The sequence below is a fragment of the Parasteatoda tepidariorum genome, chromosome 11 (genome assembly GCF_982258835.1).
Source record: "Parasteatoda tepidariorum strain Cologne lab strain chromosome 11, Ptep-v5.0, whole genome shotgun sequence".
Lineage (NCBI taxonomy): Eukaryota > Metazoa > Arthropoda > Arachnida > Araneae > Theridiidae > Parasteatoda > Parasteatoda tepidariorum.
Window position 1 is genome coordinate 40,303,436 of NC_141765.1, and position 20,917 is coordinate 40,324,352.

The following is a 20,917-nucleotide window of genomic DNA, read 5'->3' on the forward strand; positions in this document are numbered from 1 at the left end:
GCGCAATTTAATTGACTTATCCCATATTTACAAAACATAAAGATAATATGATAAATATTGATTAGTTCAACTGTAATGCAAAAATTGTGGTGTAATATCTCTCCGAATATAATATAATAAAACCCAAAAAACTACAGGCCGGGATAGCCTGGTTGGTAGAGCACTGGGCCAATGTCCAAGTGGCCGTGGGTTCGATTCCTGCCGGCCGAAGACTCCCCGTGTAGTAAATGGTGACTGATGCACGTTAAATCTGTCGAGTCTCAAAGTCGCCAATGTTCCCATAACAAATCAAAACTTCTGGGGGTACAGAATTGGAGATTGATCAGGTCAAAATTACGATCTGTGGAGGAATGAATGGATGTATGAATGGGTCAGCTCTATAAGCGGGTGTGACTTATGGGTGAGGCAGAAGCCGAATTCTTGGCCATTGATGGCGCCACTGGAAAAAAAGAACAATCGCACCCCCTCTGCCTCAATGGCATACGTCAACATCAACAACCCAACGAACTATGTGAAGGAACACTTTATTCCAAGGTAACACCAAATCGATCTTTCATATACAATTTAAATGGTGTAATGAAAATATATCTTCTATTAATGGGAAAAGCTTACACCAAGATCTAGCGCATTCACACCATACATGAATTATTTTTGTTACCAAAAACTCCCATGTTTACGCACGTTGGATATCATCATTAATTTTTTTTTTTTTACAATCGACGTTTGTTGTAAGAGTTACAGTTATTGTCTTTCACGATGTTATACATTTACAGAAACAAAAGTATCCCGTTAAAATATGTATGTATGCTTTTGCTTGTTTAATAAGGAAAGTTACATTTTAATTTTTAAATCTCTGTGATCTTTATCAAATGGTTTATAATGCATAATTTCTATCATTTTTTAATCTCTTAAGCCTAGCTCAAATTTGTTTTAATATTCTCTCTGTATTATGTCTATAATTGATTTACTAACTAGTTTTATTTCAAGAATTGGGGTGCGTGCATCTTAAACTAAGTACTTTAAATGATATTGTAAAAATAACTTCACTGACTCTAATGTGTATCATATTTTACTGTTATCATAATTTTTTGTGTTGTTTTATAAAAAAATCGTGTGCAGCTACTTTGCACCCAGAAGTGTAAAAGAATATTCTTGGAGACAGGTTCACTAAAACTGGTGTAGTGAAACAACAAGAAGCCAGAGTTATCCATAGTGTTTCACTAGACTGCTTTGGTTTAAAGTAGTTACCACAATTTTTCGTGTTAAGATAAACGAATTATTTTTCACTGTAGTTTATTGAAATCACATTATTAAAAATGGTGAACTTATTGTTTAATTAAACTGAAAAAAAAAATCCGATTCATAAAATCGAGTTGGCAGGCGTGGCTGAGCAGAAAAATATACAAAGGAGAAGTTCAGCTCTTAGATTACGTAACTAATGCGGAGAATTGCTCAGTTCGGTATGTTATACTATAAAAACAATTACAAGGTGAGCAACATACTCAGATTTAACATATCATTATATGTACTAAAATTCGGCGCATAAGAAGCAATGACTGTGGGGAGGTGTGCCACTTGTGAACCGGTTGTTAGGCAACTCTACTTGCATGGTTGGGTACGCTACCACTCGCACAACCATTTTATTCTTTCTTTCTTTGTCGAAATGTGTTAGCAGATTTAATCAGCATGGATGATATGAATGTATTCTCAAAAGAATACCTTTATTAACAGTGCAGCACAGTTTATCAATAGTGTAAAAATGCAGAACAAACCAATAATAAGTAAAAAGAGAACATTTTTCTTCTTATCCCAACCCCAGTAATGGTAGGGAGGAGAGGAGGGTGGAAATCCGTTTCAAAAACTTCTGCTGCCTGCCCTTAAATATCGTTTTTTCTTTTATACACATGAATGGCACTAAATCTTGAGGGACTGGCTTACATTATGCCTACGGAAGCTAGACATCTTCCCCTACGTATATTCTTTGGCTGAGCCATATAAAAAGCATTAACAGAAATAAGGGTTTGAGGAAATTCTTAGCGTCAAAAAACAAGAAATGTTATATCCGTGTCTTTAAATGGAGTTTAAAAAGAATATCAGAGAATAATAGATTTTAATAATTAAGCAGCAAAACTTCCTTTCTACAGCAACTCTTCGTTATTTATAGTAATTCTAAATTTATCTCTTACGCACAAGTACTTTTCTATGCAAGTCATAATTTCATATAAATATAATGATGCGTGAAGGAGTTAAATTGTTGTGGCTAATTAATGTTCCTAGTGAAACATTTCAGTGTTTTCCGGGTGATTAATTATTTTCAACATCAAAATAACGGCAACCAACTACTACAATTAATGAAATAAATGAAATTATACCGAATGGTTCATTTATTTCGAATTTTAGTTTCATTCGATTTAGTTCACTTATTTTCTGAAGTACAAGATTTCAAATATTCGCTATATGAATTAGACAACTTATTATCTTTTACTTGAAACTTTGAAGTTACTTAAAAACCTTTTCAAGCATAATGATTGTTGACTTAAGCAGAGTCTTACTTATTTATTCTTAATTTCAATATTATGGAAAGTGATTTTATCAGGATTAAATTAATTTGCATAAATCTTTTTGTTGTAGGTCATCATATTTTTAACATAAAAAAGGTGAAATTTTTTCTAGATCTTAATCCATAATAGCACAAAAATATTAATAAAATATATCCCTCTTACTGCTACAATAATAGACAAATTTATTTTTTTTTTTTTATAAATAAATTATTTTCTTACATATCTTGTTAGGCCAGTTTTATCTGACTACATAAGGCAAACTTTCAATATTTTGTTCTGTTCGAGTATCTGTACTAAAGAAGAGCATCCTTCTTACATCTCGCATACAAAATTTCCCGAGGTGTGTAATAACACCAATTTTCTTATTGATAATGCGTTACATCGCCCGATAAAATAATGACTTGTAAAATAAGGCATAAAAAATTCCTAATCATATCCCCTTTTGCTTAATTATTACCTGCAACATAAATATTACTGATAGGAAAACTTAGCAGCTATATATATATATATATATATATATATATATATATATATATATATATATATATATATATATATATATATATATATATATGTACCTTAGTGATTCAAATAGTTAACATAATCAAATTAACTGCACTAAGTCGTTGTAGAAATTTATTTCTACAACGACTGACACTGATACATTATCACTAAATGGGAAAATACAAGCGACGCTCTCACCAGCATTACAACTAACAGCTCAATTTGTTGCATTCAATGATCGTTTAATTTTTTCAATTGTTTTTGTTGTTCCTTTGAATAGTTGTTATTTTTTTATTCAAATTGTTTAGTTTCACACTGATAGGTTATCACTAAAAGGGAAAATACAAGCGTCGCTCTTACCAGCATTACAACTAACAGCTAAATTTTTAGCATTCAGTGAGCATTTAATTTTTTTCTAATTGTTTTTGTAGTTTCGCTTGAAAACTTTTTTGTTTTAAACTGAGCAAGATAAAAATTGATAAACTATTGTTTTAAAAGCGATAAAAAAATTGTAATTTAAGAATTATTGTAAAAAACTTTAAAATACAATTGACAACATTTATTTTAAATAATAAATTTTGTAATAAAAAGTGGGATTTATGAAGACACTATAGTTTTTTTTTTTTTTTCAAATTGCTTTTATAAGAAACAAAATAAGATTTTAAGACAGTGCCAAAATTAACAATGTGCGATTTAAAGTGATAAACAACATTGTTTTTAAAATTATTATCGTGATAAACAGGGTTAGAATAAAACAGGCAAACATTTAAAAAGTACTCCAACAAAATAAATCGCTTACTCAATTTACTTTAAGGTCTCATATTTAATTAAGTTCTTCAATTTAATTCAACATTTATTCCCATGTAGCAATTCAATTTCACTTAGTTTTTAATGTATGCATATTTTTGGCAACTTTCACAGCCAAATAAAAATAAAGATGGAGAAACAGACGCAAAAGAAAATTTCAATTAGTCTTATGTTTGGCAATTCAATCAAGAATTCGGTTAGAAAAAAATATCTCCCTTAGCAAATGGGGAGAAATTTCACGGTTTACTGATTTATTTAATTAACACCGTAAAGCACCTCATGTAACAGTTATAGCAAGAGAAGATTTTAATTACATGGAGAATCTAGATGGCATTACTAAAGTTAGAGATTCCATTCTGAAGAAGATGGCTAAGTTTTAGATATTTGAAATTTCTCTTTCACTTGTCAAAGGAAATAACAGTTCATGAATTATTTTTCCAGCAAGAAGAATTTTTACGTCTGCTGTATTCCTGTTTGTGAAAATGACGAATGACAGTTGAACGAAGTGAAATAAATTATCCGTAACATATTGCATCGTCTTTTGTGAGAATTTCTTTTTAATGCTAGTGTACCCTGTCATTACAAGAAGTAAAATCACTATTTACTTAACGTTATAAAATAAAACTCTAAATTACGTTCACTTATCTGCTAAAAAAGACTCATTTTTTCTATTGTTGAATAGAAAAATAATTAAGGCATAAGTTTTAAATTGACTTGAATAAAACATTAATTATATAATCAGAAAAGAAATCTTCAAAACAATACTTAAATTTAAAAAACTCAGCCTTATTTAAAACTATACTGGATAGAATAAATTCCTAAACCTTTGATTCGAGTTAAATCCCAGCTGAAACTGTGAGAAGTATTTAGTCAGTATACCAAATAACAAAAACATTTGATATGGAATTTTTTAAGTAAATTAAAAGTAAGCCATGACAATTTTATGTAATTTAGCTTTACCATTGTACTTTCTAATTTCATAATTTTATACTTAATTAATCTCTCTCTCTATATATATATATATTGTATATACATATATATATATATATATATATATATATATATATATATATATATATATATATATATATATATATATATATATATATATATATATATATATATATATATATATATATATATATATATATATAAGTTCAAAATGAAGAATAAAAAAAGAAATATTATAGACATATGAAAAAAGGGGGGTGGGAAATAATAAGTAAAAAAAATAACAAACAACATTTTACTTAAAAAAAAAAATTAAGTGTTAATTAAAAAACCGGAAAAAAAGCCAGAAAAAAAAAAGATATAATCTTTTCTTCAGCCCACACGATTATATCCGCAAAACAGAGTGCTTTCTAAAATTGTATCAATAAAGCCAGAGCAAAATATATTAATACAATAGTGTGAGTGAAACTTATTGTTTTTCTTAACTTTCTTAGTGTTTTCTTGTATATATATATATATATATATATATATATATATATATATATATATATATATATATATATATATATATATATATATATATATATATATATATATATATATATATATATATATATATATATAATAATAATAATAATATTTACTAAGTTTTATTAACTACGCATTATCTGCAAGTACATAGAACCTAAAATGTAAGATAAAAAAGAAAAAAAATATAAAAGGAGAAAGGAATAAAAATTAATCAAAATGAATTTAAAAAAATAAATAAATAAAACCTCGACGAGATGAAATCTCGTCATCAGCTCACACGATTATATTCGCAAAAATAATACTTTTTAATATTGTACTGATACAGCCGAAGCAAAATATATCAAACCAATAGTCTGAGAAGCACCAGAAAAGAAAGATTTGAAGATCCGATTTGAAAATAAAACATTATCAATCAGAAAATCACAAAAATTCAAGAAAAATTCAAAATAATACCCAATCGGAGCATATTAAGAGAAGTGACAATGTCATGTGCTTGCAAAAGGATTTTGAAATATTTTTACGTCTAATTTGCCAGATTACAAAATATGAAATTAAGGCTAAAATAGGGGATAAGTACAGAACAGCATTCGATTTCTATGTTGCATTGGATTGGACCAAGAGCTGAATTTGGGGTAGGTAATAATATATTATACTAGATATTTTTAAGTTTATAATTAATCGACTTTTAGATACATCATTAGGTCGACTTTTAGATATCTTTCGACTTTTAGGTCGACTTTTAGATTAGGTCGACTTTTAGATACATCATTTAAATTCACTGATTTTATGGAAATATTAACATTTATTGGAAGATATAAATTTAATGTTGAAGAAGATTGTTGGTAAGTTATAGAATTTTTCAGCTATGGATTTTTCAGAATTGGATTTGCACATGATAAAAAATTCAATGTAAATAACAATAAAGATTTCTATGTAAATATATATTCATTTATTACTTTTGACACACAATTGACTAAATGATCTTGTTTAGAATTTAATTAAATTTTTTCGACATTCATTGCTTTCAATCAAATTTCGGAAGAGCATGTCCGTTTGTTTTTAAGATAAATAAATGTTACCACAAATTTCTCTTTATTTGATTAAAAATAGTATTTAAATAAATCTTTTTTAGAAACATTAGAATTCCATGTAATTAGTTTATATTAAACTTAAAATCTTTCCTTATGTTGTGCATGTCAACAATGCAAATTTGAAGCGAATTTCATGAAATTTTGGATTGATAATTAAATATGAAAATTATACATTATTAATTATAATTTTTGACTTCTTATAGAGAGCTAAAATTATTTTATTGATAATATTATTTTTTAAACTACTAAGCTTGAAATGTTTATATTTATTAATTATTTATTTAAAGGTTCAACATTGATTTTTTTTCAGAAGATTGCATATTGTTTTGAGTTTTCTCTATAGGAGTTATTACAAAATTATTTTGAGGTTGCTTAATAGCAAAATCAGTTTTAGAAAAATTAGTTAAAATTGTTGCAGTTATTTAGAATTACCTTATTGTTAGAAATTTTATTTTTATAAGGACAGGCTCGCAATGACATGCATCGAAAGTGATAGTGTGGGGTATGATTTCCCAGAAAGAAAAGCTTCCACTTATCTTTATTGATTCAAGAGATAAAATCAATGCTGAGTACAACATGGAATAAGTTTTGAAAAAGAATTTGATTGATTATGCTCCATGATTTCTTACAAGACTATTGTAACAAAACTATTCTTATAAGGCGTACTGCTTTCTTACAAGACTAAACACCGACCGAAAATCAAAAAAGGTTCAGACTTGGTTCAAAAGCAATTAGCCTGATTTCATGTATGTCCAAGAATGTATAGAAATGAATGAAAATAGGTAAATATTGTATGTGATGAAAATGAAAATACTATTTCGGTAAAAAAATTCCAAGAATAAATTAATGCTTCAAAGTCCAAAAATTTTACTTCCAACTCACTCTTAGCATCATTACAACTCTCTCTCTTTAATATATGTTTACAATATTCTGTGTAGTTTTCAATTAACTCTCGTCAAATTTGTTTAAAAATTTTCACTAAATCTATAAATTATACTCACAATAAAAAAAATGAATATTTTAAAATAAATCATTTCACCGAAAATTTAAATAAGACATACTATATTCGTTGTCCTTTGAAGTTTCCGTAATTTACTCTTGAACTAATAAATTTAACACGACTATCGCATCCCTTTTATGAAAAAAATATTATTAAAAGAGGGTTCTGAAAGCTTAAATGTAAAGTCTTAATTACAAATGCATCAAGACTTTTTATTGACTTTAGCTGCGAAATTGAATTTAGTAGTATTTTCACACTTCCTTTTCTCTTCGGGTGAAGAATAATTTTTTGATATTAATATTTCAAGGTACAAATATTATTGTATAACTAGCTATGTTTGCTAAGTAAACACGGCTGCATTTTCTTGAGAAAATTAAGTTTTCGATGCAAAATTTATATTTAATTATTTCCCCGCGTCAACTCTTTATTTTGTTTGTAGGAAAATGTTGAATGCTAACTTTCTCGCCAAGTTGTGAAATATTAAGAGTTGCTGAATTAATAACGCTCTATCATTATTGAATGTGTTAACAAAGAAGCATACCATGCCTTTGATGACGAAGTTATTAGTAGCTTATAGCGAAAAATTCCTCGTGGTCATCATGTTTCAATTATCCCCAAAGTAATTGAAAATAAAATTTTAATTAGAAGAGGAATTTGGTTTTGCTGCGAGTTAGAAACTAAGGCTAGATTAAATATATTTTTGCTCTGTTTGCATTGAAATATTTTTAAATTTATATTACATTTCCTAGTTCATTTGTGTAAGTGTTAATTTTCTGAATGAAACCCATGGACATAAATTTATGGAGATAAAGGATGAGCAGATTTCAACAAAGAGGATTATCTATTACTAAAGGATTTTCGAAACAGCTCCCAAGAACTTTTACTAAACTACAGAAAACAAAAAATGGTAATTACAACCTTCGTTTGTTAGTCATTAGAAATATAGGCTTAGTAAGTAATAAATTTCCCATTCCAGAAAGCCACAGAATGTGTTTTCTTAGTCTAAATGACCTAAAGCGTAAAAGACGGGTAAATCAAATTATCTATTTGACATTTCTAAAATCAAACACCTCTCTATATTTAAAAAAAAAAGTTACTGTCGGCGTCACCACTATTTTAGGAAATTTTTACCGCGCATGTTTCCTACTGTCATAATTCAGAAACTGATAAATTAATATGAAATTTCGCTCATTTCTAGAAAAGTGCTTAATAAATATTCTGATATTAAAGTTTTACTAATATCGTCATTAGTTTTTTAGTTATTTTATGTTAAATTTGAAGGCTTCTTTTTTGCTCAGCGTCATTAAGTTAAGCGAAAACTATTAATATGGGCATTAGAGGTTCTTACAGCTTCGTACTTTTATGCCTGAAAAGGTGTAATGCGTATTTAAATTTTAAAAATTTTTTAGAGTAATTAAATAGATTATATTGATTTTGGGGGGGAGGTATTTTTCAAATTAACCACAGCAAAATTTTAATTTTTTGTAGCTTCATTCTCTTATGATTAAAGATAAAGAGACTGTAAACTTTTTTTTTTCAAGTTAAGGATTTAGTTTCGGAGTTAATAAAATTTAAAATTTTAGTGCATTATTCCGAAAGAAATGTGTATATTCTTTTGAATTTTCTGGGCACAACCAAACTCAAAATCTCCTTTAATGGTTTTTTTTAGGATAATTTTTATTTAAACTAAATCTCCGACTTTTGTACGTTTCTACGACTGAGTTTTCCTTCTTTTCTTCGCTTAAATTATACTTTTTTTTTTGTGTGTGTGACATCAGACACTTTCTTTCCTTTCTTACATGCCTTTATTTATTTCCAAGGGAATTATTTTTCAGTTTAAATCTTTGGGATTTAAATTTTCAACCATGCGCATGTTATTTAAAATGTTCTTCCAGTTTGAATTTAATATTTGAAACGTTTTTACGACCGAGTAGAAATTTAAAAAAGTACATTTAACTTTTAAAATTTTTCAATTCGAATTTGCATTTTGGCTTTTTTGATTAGAATTTTTATTTATTCCAAATTAAAGCATTTTTGTTTATTTATTTTTATTCTAGCTAACATTTAATAATTTGAGCATATAGAAAATCTCATTTTTTATTGCACATCGTTGTTCATTGCAACTTGCAATTTAGGGCAACGAAAATTTTTAGCTGGAGAATTATTATTATTTAGCATTCACTTTGCTTAAATTCTAAATTTATTCTGGAGTTTTAAAATTGTAAAGTTGCGTTTTCTAGAGAATGAATATCAGTCCACTTTAATATCTTGATTTGTTAGCTGCATTATCGGTAAATGGTTTCTTAGTAAGTTGAGTAGGTAAAAAGAACGAGTGAAGCGATCTGAAAAGAACTGCGCAAGCAGTTCTAAGAATTGTCGACCGATAACGAGAGGAGCCTATAATATAATTAAAATAAATTACAAAGGGCATTAAGGTATAGAAATGAGACACTGAACAAGACTAAGGCGAAAACAGTAAGCGAAGCTATCTTGAATTTCCTGTGTCAGCAGTTCCAGAGGTTGGTGAGCAAGGGACGGTTTTTGTTTTATTACAACATTTGTACAAAAAGTTTAGTACGAAACTTTCAGTATAAAAAAAACCTTGATTTAGTACATATTTTAGTACAAAATAGTATAAAAAGCGTCAATTATTGCGCTGTAACATAAATTTCTTGTTAACTTGTAGATATAAATTTATAAACAGCGTTAACTAATTTATGTAATGCAACATTATGTAAAACTGTATTGTATACTTCATGTAAAACGACATTAATTATGCAAAACTTCATTAACTATATTATGCATATAAACTTACTTAAGTTATACAACATTAACAATCTATACACTACAAAGCGTCAATATTTGGTTTATGTAAAGTTAATTGTTTGTAGCTTATTGTGGCTCATTTGCTAGCAACAAAAATTTTTTCATAAGATCCCAGGAATGTCATGGAAATTTTCTAAAGATGATTCCACAAAAATACTTGAAAAATATCAAAATCATCTCAGAAAGAAGTTGTTGAAAACTAAAATGGTAAAATAATAAGATTTCGAAGCATTTTTTAAGGCGACAAGGGGCTTTCAAATTTTTTTTTTGAAATTATGAAGGGATTTGCTTGAAATTTTCAGAATACATTTATATTGTTAAAAACAACTTTTATACAAAATTTCAAAGAAATATTTCAAAATTTAAGAAATTAAGAAATTAAAATTTTTGAATTTTTTATGTTTCTCAGGTCAATAGAATGAAAATTCATTACGCTGGAACAGTTTGAAATTTGTAAATTTGTCAAAAAAGACATTTTGAGAAAAATGACATTTACTACTTTTTCATTGCAAATTTTACTTCTGAACAAATATTTCTTGTTTTTAATATAAATACCTATAAATATTGTCTAATGAAATAGTTTAATAATTATATACTTTAAATTTCTTTAAAAAAATTAACAAAATATTTAACTAATTTAAAATTAATTTTAAACCAAACTAATTTTAACAGTTACCTGCATTCAAAAAAAGGTAAACAAAGGGGTGTGGTCAAAACTGAAATGGTCATAACTTCATCAATTTTGCTCTTATTCCAGAAATTTTTTTTTTTAATGTTCAGTTAAATGCCAAGATTTCAGAAATATAAAATGTAAAATATCGATTTTTTCACAAATTTTTGCTTCTTTGAAAGTCCCTTGTCACCTTAAGACTATATGGTAAATTCTGAGAGATTTGTAGCTTTGTTAAAACATAGATTCGATAATTTCCATCAGATGAAGTAATTTTAACCATGTTTCAAACATATCTCTATTTCCTCTTTAATAATATTCAACTAAAATGATTATAAATTGTTAAAAAGTATTAAAATATGTTATTTGATTTAAGAATTATGAGAAAATAATATTTCATGGATCAGTAATTAAATATTTGAAAATTATAATTATATTCACAATCTGTTGAACTTAATTTAAATGTTTTGTAGAAGGAAAAATTATGTAAAATTTGTAGAAAAAAAATTATTAAAGCTAACAAAATAAATGCATGATTTTAATATCAATCCAATAACGTTTCATTAATTGAAATAATTTAAAAAAAGGGAAACATATGTATGTTTAATAATTATACCAGCAATAATTAAGGTACTTTCTATTTAAGACGTTCTTTTTTAAGCTAAAATACTTCTAATTTAATGCATAAGAGATATTATAATATTTATTAGATTTGAATGCTTGTAATTACTTTTGTCTGGGATGTCCTTTTTAATAGAAACATGAACAGAGCGGGCTAAGAGTAATTACTTCACTGCAGGCATCTTTCATCAGCTTCAAAAATGAAACAAAAGGAAAATCTAAAGTAATGAGACTAATTATGGGTTCTGTCAATGAAGGAATGTAAAACAAAAGGGGAGATTTCAAACAATGGAATAAAGCTATTTTTTTTATGTTAAATATAATGAAGAGAGCCTTATCTTAATGCTATCTATTTAGAATGTTAAACATCAAATGAGTTTGTCCCCTCCCGTTAAATTATTTTATATGCTTGAATTTTATTAAAACTGATTATTTGCAAAAAATAATTGGTTTGATTTAAGAATTGCAGTTCTATACTCAAACTACTCACACCAATAACATAAATATAAGTAAATTGATATTAACTAAAGACAAGAATAAGTAAATTTGTGAAACTGCATTTGTTTATTGAAGAAGTTCACCTGGTTTTAAGTGCAAATCAATTGAAAATTTCAAAAAGGACTCGTTTCCAAAAATTAAAACTTTTAGGAGAATGCAAGAAACTGAGAGGATACAAAATTATGAATTATCGGAGCTGTTCTTTTTTCTAAGTTAATTATTATATTGAATCTTATGAAAAGTAAACTACACTGAAAAAAATTCCAGATCAAATTACGGTACGGCAAATCGTCGGTACTTTTTACCGTAAAATCCATTTTTACCTGGACATATTAAGGAACAAAAAATCTTATGAACCGCAAATTCTGACAGTAAAAGTTACCGTAAAATCACTGAATTTCTCTAACTATATGAATATTACTGTAAAAATTACGGTATAATAATTTACAGCATAAATAAATTTTGAGGTATAATGGATTTTACGAATGAAGCACCCCAGGTCCCGGTACTTTATATCGTAATTTGATCTGAAATTTTTTACAGTGTTGTACCATTAAAAACGGGAAAAAATTATTAATATCGTTTTTTGCGATAAGTCTTTTGTAGTAACTTGTATCATTAAGATGGCTTCTTAATAGAACAAAAACTGATTATTGTATCAAAAATTATTCAGGATCTATCTTTCTTTTTCTTTTTTCGGCTCCCTATACATAGTTCAAGAATTTCTTTAGAAAAGGAGAAAAAACACTTATTTCATAAATTTTTATTTTCCTGTGTTGCTGTTGTTCCTGATGACAAACAAAGACAAGCAAAGAGCGCCTTTTTATCCTGACAAGCAAAGAGCGCCAGCCATTGGCCTTAAAGACCTGTTTAGACGATCCAATTTCTTGGACAGAGATTGATTGATATTGATGGAAACTTGTTTTGCTTTGAGCTTGGATCGTGTGTAAACGATCATCCAAGTACTTGGTCCAACTTCTTGGACGATAGTAGAGCATGTTCTACTTTCTATTCAAGTTTTTTCTCCCTTAACCAATCAGCGTCTTAGGTTTTGTGACGTCAACAAGCAGCCAGCAAATTATGTCATTTTGTCTGTTTTCATATATTTTAGTCCAAATAAATTGATCTGTTGCAGTTTATTTGAGTTATTATGATTTTATTTGAATTTATTTAGTAATTTTAAACTTATATAAGTATTATTTTATAATGTTGAATCTGAACAATGCGCATGCGCAAGTTTTTCTTTCGACGAATCAGTGACATTCAAGAACTTAGATAGTGTCAACGAATCATCCAATTTCTTGGACAGAGAAATCTCTTCAATTTCTCGGATTCAAGAACTTGAACCGTGTAAACAGGCCTTTAGTGAATTAAACAAGGAGGTTGCCCCTCTCGTTTGACAAGAGTGCACCGCGAAGGAGAAAGTAGGTCTTAGCTCAAAACTTACCATATAGATAAAAGCACCACTCACTCGTGAGGCCACTTCCACAATTTTGACATAGGCCACCAAATTTCTGAGCCCATGGTACTACTCAGCGATGGACCACAGGACTTACCATTCCACAGATTTAACGAGAACATATATCGCAGGTACTTGATGGGTCTTAGCAGAATATTGAACCACTGGGCTAACACGGATATTTTATTTCCTTGTTTTCCTTTTTAACGAGCTTTTTATCCATCCGGCATAAAATCATTGAGTATGAAACGAGGGGTTATTTAAAATATTAGAAGCATGCATTTGGGTTTCAATTTAATGACATGAATTTTCAAACAAAGACGGGACGCTATATTCAATAGACTAATACATTATTTGACTCAGTGCTTAAGTACATATCATATATATAAACTGATTACTTACATTATGCATTTAATGTAAGTTAACATCCAGAAGAGGATGATTACTTTAAATATATGGCCGTTAATGATGAGATACTCATAGAAATAGCCTACTAAGGAGCAAGTATCGCTACTAAAGGCTTCCATTTTCGCTAATATAGTCCATAGAGTTGAGGAAGACTTATCACAATAATTTGGTTGGTAGCTGAGGTTAATCTGCTGTAAAATATGAGACAGGTCAGTTTGAAATGCATTGTTCTAGTTTATTCTGAATAGCATAAATATATTAAGATATCCGTCTTATTTTTGCTGCATGCGCAAGTTTAAAAACAATTTCAAAAAAGTAAGACTTAAGTATGCATTTTCCTTATTTTTAGGATTCCTATAATGAATTCTACTTCTTGCGCTTATGAATCGGAAGCGTCCTAGCGTCATTTTAAAAAGATTTGTAGCCTTAGCAAATTTAGTTTCAGATTTCAAATCCCTACACCCAAATTAGGCTATATGAAGTATTTTAATAAAGGCAACAAAAAATTTGCTTCACTGTGTTAATTGTCTGAAATAATTTCAAGTTTCGAGCTGCTATCTAAGTCAACCAGAATTTATTTTTATCCTAGAATTAGTAAGATTAACATAACTAGGTTAAAAAGTAGAAAATAAGGAAAAAAATAGAAAAGAAATTTTATAAAAGAAAATATACTCAGATAATTCATCAGAATCGGAGTCACAAGTAATAGAGACGGACATTAAATGAATAAATAATTTTCAAAGTTTGTCTTCAATAAAACAAACGTTAAAATTACTATATTTAAATTATAATGTTGGCAATCTATTGCAAAACAGACAGATGATTAAAAATAATATGAAACATTAAAAAATATTTTAATTAGACATATCTTAATTTCACTCGATAAGACATAAAAATGTGCTATTTAAAAATTTTTTTTACCTCATTTCCTCGGTTGATTGCTGTCATAAACACACATTATTAATTTTAACAAAAAGAATAGATTAACTAACCCATATCTTCATTTGCATTTTATATCTAGTCATTTAATAAGTTCGAAACGCACTCGGCATTACTTTCGAAACAACAGAAATAAAACAGGAAACTAATTATTCTGATTCTTAATTACCCCGTTTTCAAGGTGTAAATTTAACTTTATTCAATAGATATGCACGCGCTACATAAAATGAAATAATTAGGATGATTTTAATGATTTTCAGGAAACTTCCAATTTAAAAAACCATCAATTTATAGTTGATAAATTTTCAGGGAAAAGGTAAGTAACGTTTTAATTACTTTCTTGGTATTCTATAAAAACGCGTGAAAAGAAAATAATAAAGCAATTAAAAATGTGTCTGTCGTTTTTTTTTTATTGTATACTTTAATAATTATTTCAGTTATATTTTAATAAGTCACAGAGTATTATGTTATGTATGTGTTATTTGAAAAAAAAAGTTAATTCGCTAAATTTAATCTACCAGTAATTATAAACTGAAACTATATAGAATTAATTTTTTTATAGGATCAATTTGTAATAACTGATTCCTTGAAAATTTTAATAAAAATTGTGCCATAAGCGGGGACAGCCTTTACCTTTTAACCTTTACTTACTCTTTTTTGTTGACTTGACTACTTAAAACATTATCATGCAATATTATTTCTCATTTGTAGTTTTGTAAGCTGTAAAAGTAATTGTACGTTGAGAAGAAAAGTATGGTCAAAACTACCAGAAAAGGATGAAATTTACCGTATTTCTGGTTCCATTGGAGCACCAAAAAGCACGGTCAAAATAATAAAATATATGGTTATATAATGTGTGATAAAATTTCGTAAATGTGGTAAAAGTTGGTACTTTTATAATGATGTCTCAGAGCACGGCATAAGAATCATTTATTCGGTTAAATTTACTTTTCAGTGGTTATAAGATTCCAGAATGTTTTTGAAAACCAGAATTTCTAGTAAGCCATTAACATGTGAATGGAAAAATTACTAAATGAATGGTTTTAATACTATATATTTTTGTTTTTATTGCATGCATTATAGTTTTTTTTTTCACTATAAATTTAATCAGGTGGTGGTTAGGGTGTGTTTTCTCAAATAAATCATGGAATGAGGTTTAGTTAGTTTATCTGGTTGTTTCAGACATTGTAAGTGATCCGAAATAAAATTAATAAGCAGCTATATTGTGCTGCCATCTATGTATGAATAGGAGTATCGTATTCTAATAGTCTAAGATCACAAATTGGGAAGTGCAGGATAATGGAGTCCCGCAGTGGACTGATCGTTAAGACACGGTTCCCAGCAGATCACTGAACTCAAGCATCACTGGCTATGGTCAGTGCGCGGGTGGGTGACCACTTGGATCAGCCTGCGTAGGGACCGAGGGTGTGCGGTATGGGTCCTCGTTAAACTGTTCTACCGCAAAGTGCTCGACTTCGCGTGCAGGTCGTCGGGCTACCGAAGCGGGGGCGCCATCCCCTCTGCAGAGGATCAAAATTGCGATGGCATGTCTTCGGATCATCCTCAGGGATGTTTCCCAGACCGTCACTAATAGCCCATTGTGCAGCTCTGGTGCGACGTAAATAAACAACAACAACAACAGCAGGATAATGGAAACTCTTCATATGAATAGAATGGAACAAATATAGTAGGGTCAACTCTGGGACTCAAGCCCCATTCCATCGGTCATGAGATTGACAGATTAGTCCTATCGCCTATAATATGTACACATCTGCAAGGAACTAAGGGGTACTATAAAACTTCTGGTACTCTCTTTGGTACTATGAAACTCTGGTTTTTTAACTGCATTAGTTGAAAGCAGTTAATAAACGGTTTTTCTAACAATTAACAGTTTGAATATCGTCTTATTTATGGTTATTTGACTGTTTCGTTTGAATATGGTAAAATAACAATGAAATAAGTTGTTATTTAGCCGTTTTTTCCGAGAAATTTCTAACAGTGTAGTAAAACTAAATGCACAGACTTCTACGAAAGTTATGCTAAATTGAGGCAACAGCTGATGCAAAGTTCAACATAAAGTAGCATGTAGCTAAAATGGAACCTTTCGTCAGGGCTGATATTTTCTTAAAAACATACAAAATGGGCACATTTCTCTAGGGTTCTTTCTCTTTTTCTATTGTTCTACAGTCTTTTTAAAGAAAAAAATTTTCAAGAAGCTTATATTATTTCTTTTCAGTCCTCCAGAAGCTTATGGATGTGATGGTACACCTGCAACAGTGCATTTGATGAAATAGAGAGGATACGTAAAAAAAAAAATTTAAGAAAAGCGCCAAAAGAAATAGTGAAGGGATTTTCAACTTTATTTTTCTGAAAAGGATACTGTAACAAATGACATTTATCAAGCTGCTGCTTTTTAGTTTGTTTTATTCATCTTTCTTTGATATTTTTTTCGATATTTTGAGTTCATAAACATTTCCTATATATATTTTTACTAAAGGTTTAATTTAAAGTATTTCCTTTTCTTCCTTTTACTTAAATAAAATATATTGTTCAGAATAAAAATTATTTCTAAAATATATATTTATAAAAGGAATAGTTTTTTTGTGTATTTCTTGATTTAGAACCTTGATCAATAAACCCTGAAAGTCAACAAAGATTTTACGACCTGGAAACAAGATACAGAATTTTGCTTCGCAAGCTTCTCTAATATGCATGAAAATGTAATGAAATATACACCCCAATTTCCATTTTCTTTATAAAAAAAAGAGCATTTATTGTGAAAAAAATTTAAATTACAGTGAAACATTTTCAGCTGCTGTGCCAATATAAGACTACATACTTCACAGAAAAATATTGATATTTAAATCAGGCTCCTGTCTTTTAAGCAGATCAAAACAAACTCAGTTATTTTAACAGATAAACTATGCTATTTTAACCGAAACAAACTCCATTATTTTAACAAAAAACTATATAAAATAACAATGTCAATCAGCTATGGGGCCGGTGATAACCAAAAGCAGCATTACTACGACCAGCCGACTCTGAGATTCGAACTTGCGCCATCTCTTTGTGAGGCGAGCGCTTTGCCCCTAGGCTACCGCAGCTCTAGTGTTTCAGTATGAAGACTAATCTTACACTGTTTCTGTCTTAAAAGTCTTACTTGATGAAATAATATTTAAGTCTAAAAACATTTAAAACTATAGTGGCCCTATTCGCATAAATGTTTCTGTCAGCTTAACATGCCAAAAAATTATAGCTGAAGAAATTAAGTAATCAGGTAATGCATCAATTTGACAATGAAATCGAATGGCAGTTTTATTTATACGATGTTTGAAACTTTAAAATGACTTCTGAAAATTAAGAGCAAGTTTAGAAAAAAATCATAAAAATGTTTGAAGGAAGATAAAGTTTTGTTACGGTAACCAAAAGTGTGTGGCGAAAGCTAGAATTTGAATTGACAGTTTTAATCTGTTTATGATTAGGGTGAAAAACAGAGAAAAACTGTCTTTATCTTATTTTAATATTATTACAATTATTATTATTTTGCTTGTTGCAAAAACAGCTTCAAACCATCAAATATACGGAAAAAGTCTACAATAAAATGTGTATTTTCTGCAGCGCATGGGTAAGGATTAAAAACAGAAAAATCTATATTTATCTTTAAACAGTGTCTTTCTGTTAAAGATATGCGTTTTTCTGTAGAGTTTACACTTATTTTTTACAGTGTATATGGTTGACTTCACTTTTAAAATTAAACATTTACGTAAAAAAAATTTTAATTTTTGAAAGATAACTTTTTGTTAGAAATCAATAAATTCCACAACTCAATAAATATAATCCAGAAACCTTTAAGAAGACGTTTGAAAGCCAAATCAAGAAATGAGTTTCTAAAGGCTTTTTTTTGTCGCATAACACTTTTCTGTAAATCATTCAATCATTCGTTGTTTTCATAACTGCTGTGATTTTGCAACAGTTATCCATGACTGTTAGGTCAAGCTAGACTGTTAGGTCAAGCTTAGGCCTTGCCAATTCTGAAAATGGTGCAAAACTTCAATATGAGGAAAAACAAGAGTTTTAGGAAAATTAAAAACGTTTATGATCTTATTTTTTAATATTGAAAAAGTTAATGAAACACTGCATTATCTGAGCTCAAAAAAGTTTACAAAACATCAGCATTATTCCCTGGTTTTAATCAAGGTGAAGAATCTTGCTAAATTACCGATTTTTTAAGAAGACTTAATAACTTTTGAAACAATTAAGTTACTTTTTAAAGCTTATATAGTTCTTTATGGCAACATGGCATATTTAGTTTAAAATTGCAGCTTTACCTAAAATGTAAATCCCTAATACTGTGACTTTTTTTTATCTTGGTGACAGAACTTCCAAAAACATACTGAGAAAAAAGTTAGTCCAAAACAACCAGAATATAGTAAAATTGAACGTGATTCTGGTTTTATGGTAAAACCAAAAACCGAAGTGCTTTGATAATGATTTTGATAAAATAAAAATAAAATATGTTTATATGATTTGTGATAAAATTTGATAAATGTGGAAAAATTTGGTCTACTTATATTGGATGGATTGTTTATTGATTTAAGAAAGCATTGCATGCATTGTATTGTTATTAAAAAGAGATTCCATTCTAGATTTTAAAAATAATAGAAGTATTTGTTTTAGATAAGTTTTACTGTTAAGTCACCTGTTGTTGCAAATTCTTGTAAAATACGTGGTATATATTCTTTATGAAGTATATCACAAGCAGGGAATATTTATGTCCTAGAACTATAGGATAGGATTAAAATGGTTCATACTAAGTTAAAAATTTAGCAGCTTATCCTTCTATGAAACTCTATATTTTACTCATATTTGTAAAGAAAAGTTACAGTTTAGTGCGAAGTGTATGTCATATTTCCTAGAAATTTAGTTTTCAGGATGCAATTTTCTTTCATTATTTTTTGATATATCTCTTGTAACACAAAAATTTACCAACTTATCCTTCTATGAAACTTGATATTTTACTCATATTTGTAAAGAAAAGTTACAGTTTAGTGCAAAGTGTATGTCATATTTCCTAGAAATTTAGTTTTCAGGATGCAATTTTCTTTTATTATTTTTTGATATATCTCTTGTGACACAAAAATTTAGCAACTTATTCTTCTATGAAACTCGATATTTTACTGATATTTGTAAAAAAGAGTTAATCTTTAGTACAAAGTGTATGTCATAATATTTGTAAAAAAGAGTTACTGTTTAGTACGAAGTTTATGTCATATTTCAAATATTGACACTCCTAGAAATGTTGGTTTCATGACGCAATTTTCTTTTATTATTTTTCGATATATCTCTTGCAACACAAAAAATTTAGCAACTCTTCCTTCTATGAAACTCGATAATTTACTGATATTTGTAAAAAAATTTATATTTTAGTATAAAGTGTATATCAGATTTCAAACATTAACACTCCTAGCAATTTAGGTTTCATGTCACAATTTTCTTTTATTATTTTTTTAAAATAAGACTTGTAACGAACTAATTTAGCTACGTGTCTTTCCTCCTATGAAATTTGATGCACTGTTGATATTTTTTAAAAGAGTTACTATTTAAAACCAAAATGAGTACCATCATTACAAATGTTGATTACTCGCAAAAAAAAAAAAGATTGTCCAAAAAAAATAGGTTTCACTAAGCAAATTTGTAAAATTAATTTCTGAAGTGTCCAACTATAAAAATTTTGCCGCATTTCTCTCTTTAAAACTCTGCATTTTAATGTATTAAGTGAAAAAAGTTAATGCACAAATGTAAAGTGCCATTTATCATTCATTAAAATAATATAGTGAGCAACAATACTAAATTGGTTATTACATACTTTTAAATTGTAAGTACATCACATGAAGATTAATACATAAGTACACGAGTTTTAAAATTACTCCTTTTTCAAGAAACGTCATTATAAGTTTGAAAATGCGTATTTTTTGCCTGTGCGTTTATGCAAAACGAGTTCTATTAGGTACAGTTTGATGAGACCTAAAATGTATGATTTAAACAAAATTA

General features: G+C 28.4%; 1 long non-coding RNA gene across 1 annotated transcript in view; it reads left to right on the top strand.

The window, feature by feature from the left end:
- Positions 1-20,826, top strand: part of LOC122269916 (uncharacterized) — an 85,534-nt gene extending 64,708 nt beyond the window's left edge. The window contains exon 4 of the long non-coding RNA XR_011638242.2: positions 17,103-20,826. This is a non-coding gene — a long non-coding RNA (uncharacterized LOC122269916). The remainder of the gene's footprint in view (positions 1-17,102) is intronic.
- Positions 20,827-20,917: the final 91 nt, after the last annotated feature.